Here is a 13,376-nt window from a genome sequence, read left to right as displayed (position 1 = left end):
GCTCAGTGGAGGGGAGGGAAGGCAGCCACATGCCCACAGAGAGCATTGTGTGTGTCATCTTTGGCACCCATGCCATAGGTTCACCATCACTGACCTAGATTAAAAGATAATGTGATATATTAAGAGTTTTAATGAAAATTAAATAAGAGTTGAGATCTAAAGTAGGAAATTAATTCATGTATGAAGTACAACCATCATTGAGAGGTAGGGAGGTAGTTACATGCCAATGACTTCATATTGGGGCAAAGAAGTCTAAAACTTGTCTGGAGAAAAGTATAGCAAAATAAAGTATTTTTGGCAATTAAGAATATGGACAGAGAGAGAGAGAGAGAGAGAGAGAGAGAGAGAATGAATTATATGTTACCTTGTAAGGATGAGGGTTAGTCCTCAGGGCACATGATGAAGAATCACACAGGATAGCTTCAAGGGTCAAAAATGAATTGGCAATAAATAAACAAATCAATCAATAAACAAACAAATAAATAAAGCTCATAGCATTTGCCCAAATGAATGCAAGAAAGGTTGCTAGGGCTTTAATAGGAAAAAAAAACAGAAAGAGGGGACTACTGGACAAAAAAAAAAGCAAGATAGAATGATGATAGATTTTTCTCCTACATTATGAGAAAAGTAGAACATAAAACAAAGAGGATGAACCAAGGAACTGGTGTTCCTTCTAGAGAGGAGCTAATTCTCATAGAGAAGAGGAAAGAAAGAACTATTCAGTTCAAAGAGTTAAATTCTAACCCCACCTTCTTGCTAATGAAGTGGAAAGATAGGACAGAGGCGATGGTCCAGAAAAGAAAGATGGAAAACACTTCAGAATACGTGCCTTTGTCTGAAGTTCTCAGAAGAGGAAAACAAGGGAAGCCTATTTAAAGACTTAACTATAAGACCAAAGAACACCACAATAAGGTTATACTGTAGATCAGAAAATCAGTATTGGGAGGTCATCCAGTTCAGTTCATACCACAGAAATTCCCTGTCTAACATCTCCAATAAATTAACATCTAGTCTATGTTTGAAGACTTTCTCTGAAGGAGAACTCTCAGAAGGTCATTGCATTTCACTTTTGGAAACTACTAATTGGGAGGAGGGGCAGCTAGGTGGCACAGTGGACAGAACACTGGGCTTGGCATCATGGGTTCAAATTCAGCCTCAAAATCTTCACCTTGTTTGCCTCAGTTCCTCATTTGTAAAATGAGGTGGAGAAGGAAATGGAAAACTACTCCACTATCTTTGCCAAAACCACAAATGAAGTCACAAAATATCAGACAGCACTGAAGATGACTAAACAACAACAAAAAATTATTATTAAGATTTTCCTTGGAGTAAACCCCAAAATTTTTCCTGGCAATTTCTCCTGAAATAAGTGAATGGAGGACCTGATAAAAGTCACTAGGTTTGACTTTGAGTGTTGGACCAGTGTTTAACTCAATGGTAGTCAATCATAGGCTTCAGTTCCCATAGGAAGATGACTGCTCTCTCACGATGATATAAAAAAAGAATTTGGTTTATTTCATCAAACACGTGATGGGTGAATGGGACCAGGGAGATGATGTTCCTGTCTCTAGTAAGATCTTATCTCCTCCCCCTGGCCTAACCTACAAAGGTTGCTTTGGTCCCATCAAGGCTGGGCTACACTCTCTAGGCTCTCTATCTGCCTAAAATAATTTCCTAGCTAAAATAATTTCTGACTATCTGGTCCATTTTTAAAACAGGAACACAGTAAAGTCTGTCAGATAGAATGGCTAGAGGCCAAAGCCTGAGCCCCATGGTCTGGCTCAAGTTAGGTTAGCTATTTCAGGTCCTTTTCAGCTCACACACAAAAGATGATCCGGATGAGAAATGGTGTCACTGGGTTCAGGGTCACAGAAGGTCTCTTGATGTCAGGAACCTCCAAAATCTCTCAGGAAACTCAGCTACCTCCTATAAACTGATTCAAAATGGCCACAGGAAGTAAGCCTCTTCTTTCCTCAGTATCCACAGATCAACAGACCCCCAAAGAATCTGAGGGTCCCAATTTAAGCATTCCTCCCATTACAGAATGGGAGCCTACACAGTTCCATGCGTGTGCCAATCTGCTTTCCAAAGTCCTTATATGCTCAGACTCTTTGCAAAATCTCTCATTCCCTCTATTCTATTCTAATACTCCTCATTGTTCTTAGTGCTCTCTAAGGTCAAAAAGCACAAGCCTAACTGCCCTTCCAAACAGTAGTTCTTCAAATACTTAAAGAACTAGCAACTAGTCTTCTCTAGGCACAATATTTTCAAGTTCTTCAACTTGGCATGGCATGATAACAACGCCATCCTAATCACTGTCCTTTGGATACTTTCCTGATTATTAATATTCTTCCAAAATGTGGTGTCAATATTTGAATATAAGACTGAAAAGATGAACAGGTCAGGACAGAGTTCAACAACCTCATTCCTCATTCATTCATTTCTTAATGTAGCTTAAGATCAAATTAGCTTTTTTTGCCAACTATATTAAACTGTCAACACATATTGAGCTTACAGTCCAGTATAAAATACTAGATGAACCCAAATCCTAGATGAAGAAATTCAGATCTTAGGAGTCAAGCCTTGAAAAGTATTTCTGGTATAACCAATTCTTCAAGCACATTTAACTACTTATGATCAAGAAAACAAACTATTCCTGTGGTACAACTGCTAATTTAATAAAGATTTTCATACAATCGATGTATTGAAAGTGAAGGATTTTAAAAGCTCTCTTAAAGCATGCAAAAAAGAAAATTAGGCAAAAGGAAAAACTCAATCTCTCATAAATCTACTTGAAATGTTTACTGACCCCTGCAACTGCTAACATGCTCCACTACATATTGTCTAACTCTTGCATTTATTTTATTTGTTCTGAATATAATTATGTGTGCACTTATTGACTCCAAGTTTAGAATATAAACTCCTTGCAAACAGTGATTGCTTCATTCATTTTATTTTTATTACCCTCACCTGCCACAATACATGGAACAAATAAGCAGTTAAATCTATCTCAATAGACAAAATTTCCCACAAGTTAGAAAAGGGAAAGGTATAAGAAAAGGAATGATACTTGAAAAATGAGAAGGTAAAAGGTCGCTTGTTTATTTTAAGGTAGCAGAAATGGGATCTTGTATTTTAGGTTTAAGGGAAAAGAGAGAAGAGTTTGAAAAAGCATTTGTACAGAAGGATGATTGGTGGAAGAAGATCAGGAGGAATAGATATAGAAGGGGATAGGATTCAAGGTAGAGGTAGAGAAGTCATCTTTGGAAAGGAGGAGTAAATACACTTTCTGAGTGAAGGGAGAAGAAATATAGCTAGAATAGAGGTTTTGGGAAGAAGCGAGGCTTTAAGAAGGAAAGAATAGTTAAACTAGTCATTCGGGAAATGTAATATATAGCCAATAAGAAATAAATTAAAGTCTTGACATGTAGTAATGAAAGTCCATTTGAAGCCAAATAGCATAAATTTGTAGTCGGTAAGTGGTTATGGTTTCCTTTCATCAAAGTTCAGGAGCTCAGGAATAGAAATGAAATAGGGTTAATTGGAGCAAGGGTGGGAGGGTAGGAGTGGGTGTTATAGCCATTTCAGATTGCAGTGATTTTTGGAATATGAATGGGCAGTTAGGTGGGGCATTGGAGTCCAGAAGACTTAGTTCAAATCCAGCCTCAGACACTTATTGGCTATGTGACCCTGGGCAAGTAATTTAACCTTGTTTGTCTCAGTTCCTCATCTATAAAATGAGCTAGAAAAGGAAAAGGTAAACCATTCCAGTATATTTGCCAAGAAAACCCCAAATGGGGTCATGAAGAGTTGGAGACAACTGAACAACAATAACATAATGTTTGAAAGTAACAGAAGATAGGAAGAACAGAAGTAGGAAAAAGGAGAATTTTGAAATTTAGCAATTAACAAATGATTAATTTATATATTTATCAATAGAGTACAACTGGCAATATCTTGATCATCTGAAGCAGATTATCTGGAATCCAGGCACAAGCTTTTGTAGAGGTTGCTATAGGGGCCTAATTTAAATACCAGACAGTTGAGTATGGTTTCTGAAGAACATACATGGATCGCACCTTTCCTCAAGGAATACCTTAGACTTGATTGACTGAACCTTTCACTTTGAATGGGCCTCCTGGACTTAAACTTACTGAGATTCCCATTTTTGACAATTCAAGGATCTGAGGAGTTGCATATATTTTGTATCTCAGTGTTGGTGTTTATGTAAATCAACTGTGTGATTCTATATTAAAGAATGGATACCTTATAATAGATTTTTTCCCCAATGTTTTCCCAAGAGAATTGGTATAAAATTATAAGGATGTTATGAGAAATTAGGTCTTGCTATAGTAGTTTAGAGAATAGAAGTAGGGAAGCTGGCTTGAGAAGGAATTGGAGTTTCAAACAGCTGAGTCAGTGTCAGTTTCAAGTGTAAGGGCTTTTTTCTGTTTGGCAGTTGGTCTCTGGCAGTTGGCAGAGTCTCTCACAGAGATTCTCTCTCTCTCTGAGGGCTTAAAGGAGGTAACATCTCCTGTCTGAGATAGAAGGAAAGGAAGGAAAGACCTGAAGGAGCTTAGTGTTTTCTTTTTCCAACTTGGGAAACACTATTGACTATTACTATTTAACTATGAAGAGACCAAAGAAGACTTGGTCTTTGGTTTGGTCTTTGAGTCTGGTAAGGCTCAGAATCCTACTCAACTGATGCAATGGTCTTCCAAATCTGAAAAAATGGGGAGAGGGCGAGTTGCCTCCTTCTGAAGGCTGTTTCCAGCCATGATGGGGATAGTGGCGCATATATATATGAATAAGTGCAATCACATCCAGTTTAGCCCTTTGTTAACTATTTTCCTTGGTAACCTGGATAAAGTCCCTCTACTTTGCTGTCAACCAGAAGTGAAGGTCTCAGTGATGAGATGGAAAAAGGAGCCAAGCTAACAACATCTGCCCTGATAAAAATGGAGGCCAAAGATGCAGAAGTGTCCAGGCTCTGCAGTTGATGTTTTTGTCCCAGGTAAGGATGCCATCTTATTGGAGATCATATGTCCCTGGGTAGGTTGCCATCATGAGCTGGGAAATTATTTAAATATGAGACAGCCACAACTATGAACAAGGAAATTCCACTGAGACTTTCAGAAAGGTTCCCATCTGGAGTGGAACAGACTTTTACTTCCCTTAAGGTCACTGCTACCCTGGGTGACTGAGCTTACCTTTGCAGACAGTGGCAAGGCATGGGGAGCTGTGTTTATTATAACAAAAGCAAGCATTATATTGTGCTTTAAAACCTTGTATTTGACCTGTTTCCTCTACTCTGCTCAAAAGAATTTTTACAACTAGAAGGAATCCAAAAAAATCAATGAGTTGAAATCCCTTCATTTGAAGAAAAGAAAAAATGAGATCTTGTATTCAAGGGAGCAGAAAGTTGATGTGCCTGAAGTGGGCCCCGATTCTTTTACTCCTAGATCTCCTGAATGCTCAGGGGGTAGCCCATCACTGAAGAATCTCTGACCTCAAAAGCAAAATTAGAGCCTTCAGCAGAAAGGAGCCTGGGAAGAAAGAAAGCACTTAGGCAAAGACAAATACCATAGCAATCCTAGGTCTGGAACAATGTTATCTGGCTTAGGACACTTAGAACCCTGCAAAACCTACCCATAGCATTCACTTTATTTTTTTTTTCAACCCTCACCTTCTGTCTTGAAATCAATACTGTGTATTGGTTCCAAGACAGAAGAATGGTGAAGGCTAGGTGATGGGAGTCAAGTGACTTGCCCAGGGTCACACAGCTAGGAAGAGTCTGAGGTTACACTTGAACCCAGGATCCCCTGTCTCTAGGCCTGGCTCTCAATCCACTGAACCACCCAGCTGACCCCCACAGCATTCACTTTAGGAGCTTGATGCCAGCAAAGGCCTCCAATGAACACACCCAGGAAAGCTTCAAAAACTGTGTGGGAATACTGTGGTTTGAGAGACACTCAGTGGGTAAAGAATAAAGAAGGATTATAAACCCTACAACAAGTCTGAGTAAAGCCTCAGTGGAAAAATAACGCTTTGGCCAAAGAGACTGTAGGAATACTAAAGGGAATGAGAAAACAAACCAGCAAACAAACTAGGGAGGCACATTGCAGGCACCAAGATCCCAGTAAGACAAGAAAAGGATGGGCAAGCAGAAAACAAATCTGTTCCTTTGTGCAGATATTAGAGTAGACCCAGAGAACCTTAAAGTGAACTAAAGATTAACTGAAGGCGTTATTCCATGCACAGGCTCATGAACTGTGTCATTTTAACTCTTTGCTTTCTCTCTTCGCAACATGCAATCCGCTGCCCATTTCTGTTAGCTTTGCCTCTGCCATGGAGCTCCTCCTGTCTGCCCACCACAAGCTCCCTGGTCAGGCCCTCATAGCTCACTTCTTTACATTGTTGAAATAGTCTTCTTTGTACCTAATACATTCCTCTCGTAATGAGTGGCCACGTCATGATCCTCATGCATTGTGCTCACCCTGTAACTCTCTATCCCAAAACCGCTCAGGGGCTCTCCACTGCCTCCTGACTGAAGTGTAAGCTCCGCACTTTGTCATTCAAGACCCTCCAGGACCCTTCTCTTTCCAGTCAATCCACAAGCATTGATGCTGAATGTCCTAAGCCACAAATACTGTGTGCTGATCACAGGGGACCCCAAAGAGAAAGTTCTCCCCTCCAAGAACTTGTAATAGTTTAGGAAAGCCACTTTGGAGGCAGACTGCCTTGGCATCAATACCCAGGACTGATTCTTAGACAGAAGGTACAGGTTCAAAAAATAAAAGAGATTAAAGGAGAGGACCACTAGGAATGACTTCACTTTGAAAAATACAAAGTGCTGTGTATGCAGAAACAGTAATAGATTGGCTCATACATGTTTTCCAGGCATTTTTTTTTTTAATTTTCGTGTTAGGGGGTGAGTTAATGTCAGTCCCTTTAGAGTACACTGAATTTCTTTTCCCTGTTTATTTATGTGCTCTCTTTAGGCAGGCAGCTACCACCAAAGGAGCAGAAAGAATCCAAAGCTCATGTTTACATAAATAAAAATTTCCTGATTTTTGTTTGAGGAATATTTCTTAGGGTAAAACTCTACCAGGTCAGCCCTTCCTCCTGTCACACCTAGAAATGCATAAACCCTTCTACACTTCATCCTCACTAATCTGTTCTCTGAAGCTTGACTCCTATACAGGGAATATATACTGATTCTCCTCAACCCCATCATTTTGATGCCAATCACATCCCCTATACAGCCCGCAGACATTGTGGGGTTTGGAGAAAAAAAAACTTATGATTTACACATAAATTATGTCAGTCGTACAAGTGACATCCCTCAGATACTTTTCCATTCAATATAATTATAGTATTTTAGGGCTCATTATCTATCTATCCATCTATGCATTTCTATAGCAGCGTCTATCACCCAAGTCCCTAGGATTAGGGAGAAGGGTGCTATTTGAGAGCCAAATGGTACAATGGGGAGACAGATCACCCTTTATGATTATCACTCCGCATAAGTGAATGGTGCCAGTGGCCTACACACAATGTGAGCTCAAAAAATAGACGGGCAGCCCCACAGAGCTCTATTTTTTTTGTGGGGGGGGGGGATCTTGCCTTTGGACTCCCTCATTTGGACTCTGGAGCTCTGAATTGACATGGAATACATTTTGTGTTTTCTATCCTTTGCAAAACAACCACACAGATACACAAAGACCCACAGCAGGATGTTTTAGGAAATATAGTTTAGAACCCCATACGTCAGGCCCAGACTCCACCGGAAGTATCTGTGTCAATCAGGAGAGTCCAGAGTCAAACCTCTGGGATTGGGAGCTTCCCCCCCCCCCCCCCCCCCCCCCCGCCGCCCAGAACCCTACAACTGCAGGGACGGATCACCCAGCTAGGGCCCCCCTCCTCCCCTCCCCCGCTTCCCTCATGTTCAGATGCAAATCTCTGAATCTCCGGATCCAGATTGTCCCCGACTATCCGGTGCAGAAAGGAGATGGTCCCTGTGAATGTCCACAATTTGTATTTTGTGTATTAAGCTGTCAGCGAGTATCTAAATCACTTCCTTTTCTGTCATTCTGTCTTCATACAACATCCCGGGAGACACAGAAGCAGGCAGGAACCATCCTCGGGGCCTCCCCACCCCCCACCTCTTCTCCCCACCATCAAAAAAGGAAGAAAATTCCCCCTTGAAATGATATGTAAATCCCGCAATTCATCATGCTCTGGGTAGTCCAGGTTCAATTCTTCCCGCTAGGCCTCAATCTGCCCACATTACTACGATATCCAGGACAAAAGCGGCAGCAAAGATGTTCCTCTCAGGCCTTTGTGAGTCGGGGAGCAGGCAGAGAAATCAAGGACGCCCCGGGGACAATAGCGAGAGTTTAAACAGGCTGCAGACATTTGCTGAGCCGCAGACAAAGGCCCCGGGCTGAAAAGCGAAGTGCGGAGGAATTCCTGGGACTCCATTAGGGCCCCGAAACAATCCTCACTCAGAGAGTGGATTTGCATCTCTAATAGAGTTCAGGCTCTGTTTGTGAAAGGCTTTCGCTAGGCCTGACCCCGGGTCTCCCGAGCACATTGATACCCAGTGCCTCCCCTCACCCGGGCCTGCTCCACCCAGAGCAGTATCCTGGGAAAATGCACCCACTTAAAGGGAAGCCCAGGAAGCCCGGAGGAAGGGGGGGAGGGGATGAGAGGCTCGAGGCAGTTTTGGTGGTACTTAGCGGGGAAAATTACTTAGGCAAATAATAGAAGCCACGGCTGGTAATTACTGCTAACAAGCTTCCCCCAGCCCAAATGTGACACTTGGACTGATGTGAGAAAAGTTGCTATAGGCCAAGCTTATTAAGCTGGAATGAAAGGAGGCTTTTCCTATCAAAATACAGCAACTCCGGAGCTTACCCATGCCGTCACCTAGCGTTAACTCGTTATCCAGGAAAACGGGGGGAAACGGGGGCCACGATATTTTCATTACCTTCTTTTCCTGCAAACTCAGTCATGTGCTTGAAGGTGGAGCCCCACGTGACCATGCAGGGCCTACTGGGAAAGTTTTCCTGTTCCGAACAAAGCTTTGCAGGTGTAACAGCCTCTCTTTTGTTGGAGGCTGCGGTGGGGCTTACCTTTCCCCTCCGCGATCCCAAAGTCATCCCAGCGTTACTGGCCTTTTGTTCCAGGAGAGAACATGGAAAGTACACGGCTTACTCAGAGCACATCCACTGCCAGGCATCACCGAAAGGTTTGTACCGTTGCTCGACTGCACAGTGCTTCAAACCAAAGCTGATCACGCTATTACTTTATTCCTCAGTCTTCAAGCCCATACACTCACTCCATAGCACTCAGACCCTCCTAATTATCGTGCTGAAAAACAATGAAAAATAAGACGCAGACTCCTTTTAGGAAAGAAAAGCAGGCCCGAAAGAAGTCTCAGACCGTGTTCTGGTCGTTAGTTTTGTTTACTGCATTTCAAAAATACTCTTGCCTTTCTCTGAGGATGTTTTTGTTGTGTACAAACGATCATGTCACATGCTAACATTTAACAAGATCATTAGGATAATGAATGGACATATCCATGACTATTATACGAGGTCAGTCCACACAGAGATGATTTCTTCACACAAATCATACTTAAGTTTTGTGGAATAATAATACTAGACAATAGAGCCAACGAGTGTCATTTTTCACATAATCTACCAATTAGGTTTTATCTCAAAAAAAGAGACTCAAAGTTGAGGAATATCATTGTCTTTTGACAGAGTCCAATTTTCTTTTAAAGGGTAGAGGTATATGGAGAGTGATTAAGGTTATGTTTACAGAGAAAAATGAATATTTTTTTAATTTCAGAAAGTTATTTTTCAAATATATAAATATCTGGATCATAGAATGAATGCTTTTTAAAAATATGATTTTTCATTTTATTTTATTATTTTTATTTCTAATGATTTTAATTTAATTATTCATTAAAACTTCATATCTAGCCTATTGGTAACCAAGCTCCAAATGTTAAATTTCTAACTTTGGGAATAATCTCCCACAGCTTAGTAAGTTTTAAAAAAAAATCAAAATATAAGATATAATCATTAAAATTAATTTTCCTGAACCATATAGATTTCAAGCACTTCTTTCTCTTCAGAAGTATTTCTACCACCACTGTTAGAACAACACAGTGCCAATTTATTCAACCATACTCATTGTATTCTTAGGGAAAACTGAATATGAAATGAGGAGTTATAACCTTAAGAATAATCACACAAAAGAAAACAGAGGAGTGTATAGTGTGGGAGAGTATATTTATGCCCAGCATGAAGAAAGGGAGTCAAAAATCGATTATTCTGATGTAAAATATAATTTCAAAGTTGGTTCTAAGATTTTTTAACTTTGGTCATGAAATAATAGTATATAACATATGAAAGCTCATATTCTAATCAAGAAAAAGAAAATTATCTTGTGAAGCATCAGAAAAATATTGAATAAATGCATAGGTATTTTTATCCATTTTCTTAAGATACAAACCTAAATTTGCAAATGGTTCAAATTTCATCTTAAGTGAAAATTGTCTTGAATCTTTAGAATCAACTGCAATATTAGCAAAAATTACTTAAAGCTTTTTGTTTGGATAGCAAATACTGTCAATAGTCTAATAAAATGTTAATATATTTTGACAGTTCAAAGTATTAAAATACTATGACATGACAAATTGTGACATGTGAATTCATGTATGTACTAGCAGTCTCTAAATTGAAACACATTGGTTTTCTCAGTGATGCAAGATAAGAGAAATGTTTAAAGTTTATAATTCTGGAAAAGTCTAATTTTAAATTATTATTTCTTAATTCTGTATTCATTGGAATATGTACAGAAATAAGATCAATGTTCTCAGGTGATACTTTGTTAGAATTTATTCTAAAGTATTTAGTTTTATTATTATATATTATATATATTATTATATATATTATATATATTATTATATATATTATAGAGTAAGGTCCAAATTCCAACTCTGCCACTTACTCTAAGTCACTTAGGAAAGCCACTTAACTTGTCTTATTCAGTTTCATCATCTCCAAAATGATAGAATTGGGCCAAATGACTTCTAGGATCTCTTCCAGTTCTAAATTCTGGACTTTTGATTAGAACTGTCTGTTGGGAAGAGTTTTTAGGAGAAAATACAACTTTTAAAAATCAAAAGCACATACTTATAAAGAAGAAAAATCATGAAAAAAAATGTATTCAAGGTCTGGACTGATTGTGGACTAATTATTTATCTTATTTCTGAAAGTACATTATAAATATCTTATATTTTGATTTGAAATTAGTGAATTTAGAAGAGAAGGTAAATAATCAATTTCTTTACTACTTCATTTACTTTTAAAATAAAAGGAAATTGGTCAATGTATAGAAAATGTAGTATTATAAATGAAAAACAAAGATGTATAGATAGAAGTCAGGGTAGCATTATCCTAATACCTTTTGTGTTGGTAACCACAGTTAAGAGTATCTGTAGAGTAAGTAATTCTTGAAGCAAAATAAGGTAGCACAAATAACCTATCTTTTAGGTATATATAATTTTATTTCCAAGCAGTTATTTCTGTTGAATGACTATAATTTACTACCTTGGAGGATTTATTTGGCTGTGAAAATAACCAACAAATAGAGAAAGAAAATATGACTCATAAGCATTGGCTTTTGAGACATGTGAAAGATAGATACAGGTCAAAAGAAAAAAAAGATCTTATATAGGTCTGCTTCTGAAATTCCTTTTTAAAAATTAGTTTTCTGAGTGTTACACATTCTGTAATGAAATAATATTTCCATTTTTGATTTATTATATGACATTTCCTACAACAATACATCAGATTGTTACAACACATCACATCATAATGAAATATACAAACCCATAATTTATATCACTGTACCATATACCATAGAGTTAGATTGATAGATTGATTAGCACTCAGTCTTTTCATAGATAGAATCTCAGCAAGCATCCTGGAAAAGAAATGAGACTTAGTGTCTTGAGTGTATGCCTTGAATGAGTCTCTGCTGTCAATACTTATCCCAAAACATAAAGTCACCTTTTTTTCTTCCTTTAATCATGATGTAAGGATGGTATTAGAAATCCTCAAGGCTAAGATTTCAGAATGCCAAGGATTACTTTATAATATTCTTTTTTTGAATCTTAGCTGTTGAGGTATTTCAGAATAAAAGTCTGAGGTTTATTTTAAATAGAAATATCACACAAACCCCAAAGCATGTCATAGTCAGAGCAACAGAAATAATAATAATCATTTGAAACTTAAATAGACTCTTCCCCTCCTTGAATAACTCAGAATTTTGAACTTTAAAATACTGCACCAATCATACAATTACTACAGTTGTAAAAAGTTTATTAAATAAATTGATGATCAGAGTGGCACACATGCAAAAAAAAAAGGTAGGTTATAATTACAATTAAAAAATGTTGTACAAAAAGAAACTAAGATATTCTTCTTTGACTCTCTCTTTCTCCCAGGCACCATTTATTCTGACCTGTGCCTGAAGTCACACATGTATTAAGCATTTTCAGCAAGATTTGAACCCAGATGTCCTGGATCCAAAAGCATTGATCTTGACTCCCTATAAAATCTATTGCTACACACTATAAAATGGAAGCATTCAAGATATTTGAAACAATAGATACACAAACTTTCCATAAAATGGTCCCAATACAAGCAATGATTTCAAGACTTTTAAGTGATTAATTATTGTAATTTAATCCATTATTTCTTCATTCAGTTTATTGGAATCTGATAGGTCAAGGACCTTTCCAAGACCACAAGTATAAAGTGAACCCATCAAGGTAAGAGTACAAGACTTTGTTAGTCTTTCAATCGTTAAATTAATTAACTAGCATTTTTTTAAAAATTGACGATATGGTGTTGGGGAAAGAACATGGGGCTTGGAGTTAGAAGATTTGGGTTTAAATTCCAGCATGATTATCACAACTTTTGTAATTTAGTAGATAAGTAAAAAATCGCTTTACATCTCCAAGGCTCAATTTCTTGTAAAATGGAATGATACTAACACAAATGATATAAAAATTGCAAGGATCAAGTTAGACTTTTTGTCTCAAATGTTTTGTAAATGTGTTTCAAATATTTTAATATTTTCTATGATTTTTAAAAATATCAACTCCTTATTAAACAACCGAAGATCAGTCAGGAGGCTATATGCAGCTGCTTGGTCTATAGACCTACTTTATCATTTATAAAATATTTTTTTGAAAATGATCTGCCCTCACCCTCTTACTTGCATCTTTTTGCCAATTTCAACTTTAAAAAATTATAAACAGGACACTTTCTGGATTATAATTAATTATGAAG

Source organism: Monodelphis domestica, chromosome 8 (genome assembly GCF_027887165.1).
Source record: "Monodelphis domestica isolate mMonDom1 chromosome 8, mMonDom1.pri, whole genome shotgun sequence".
NCBI classification, from domain to species: domain Eukaryota; kingdom Metazoa; phylum Chordata; class Mammalia; order Didelphimorphia; family Didelphidae; genus Monodelphis; species Monodelphis domestica.
Note: the sequence above shows the minus strand (reverse complement) of the source record.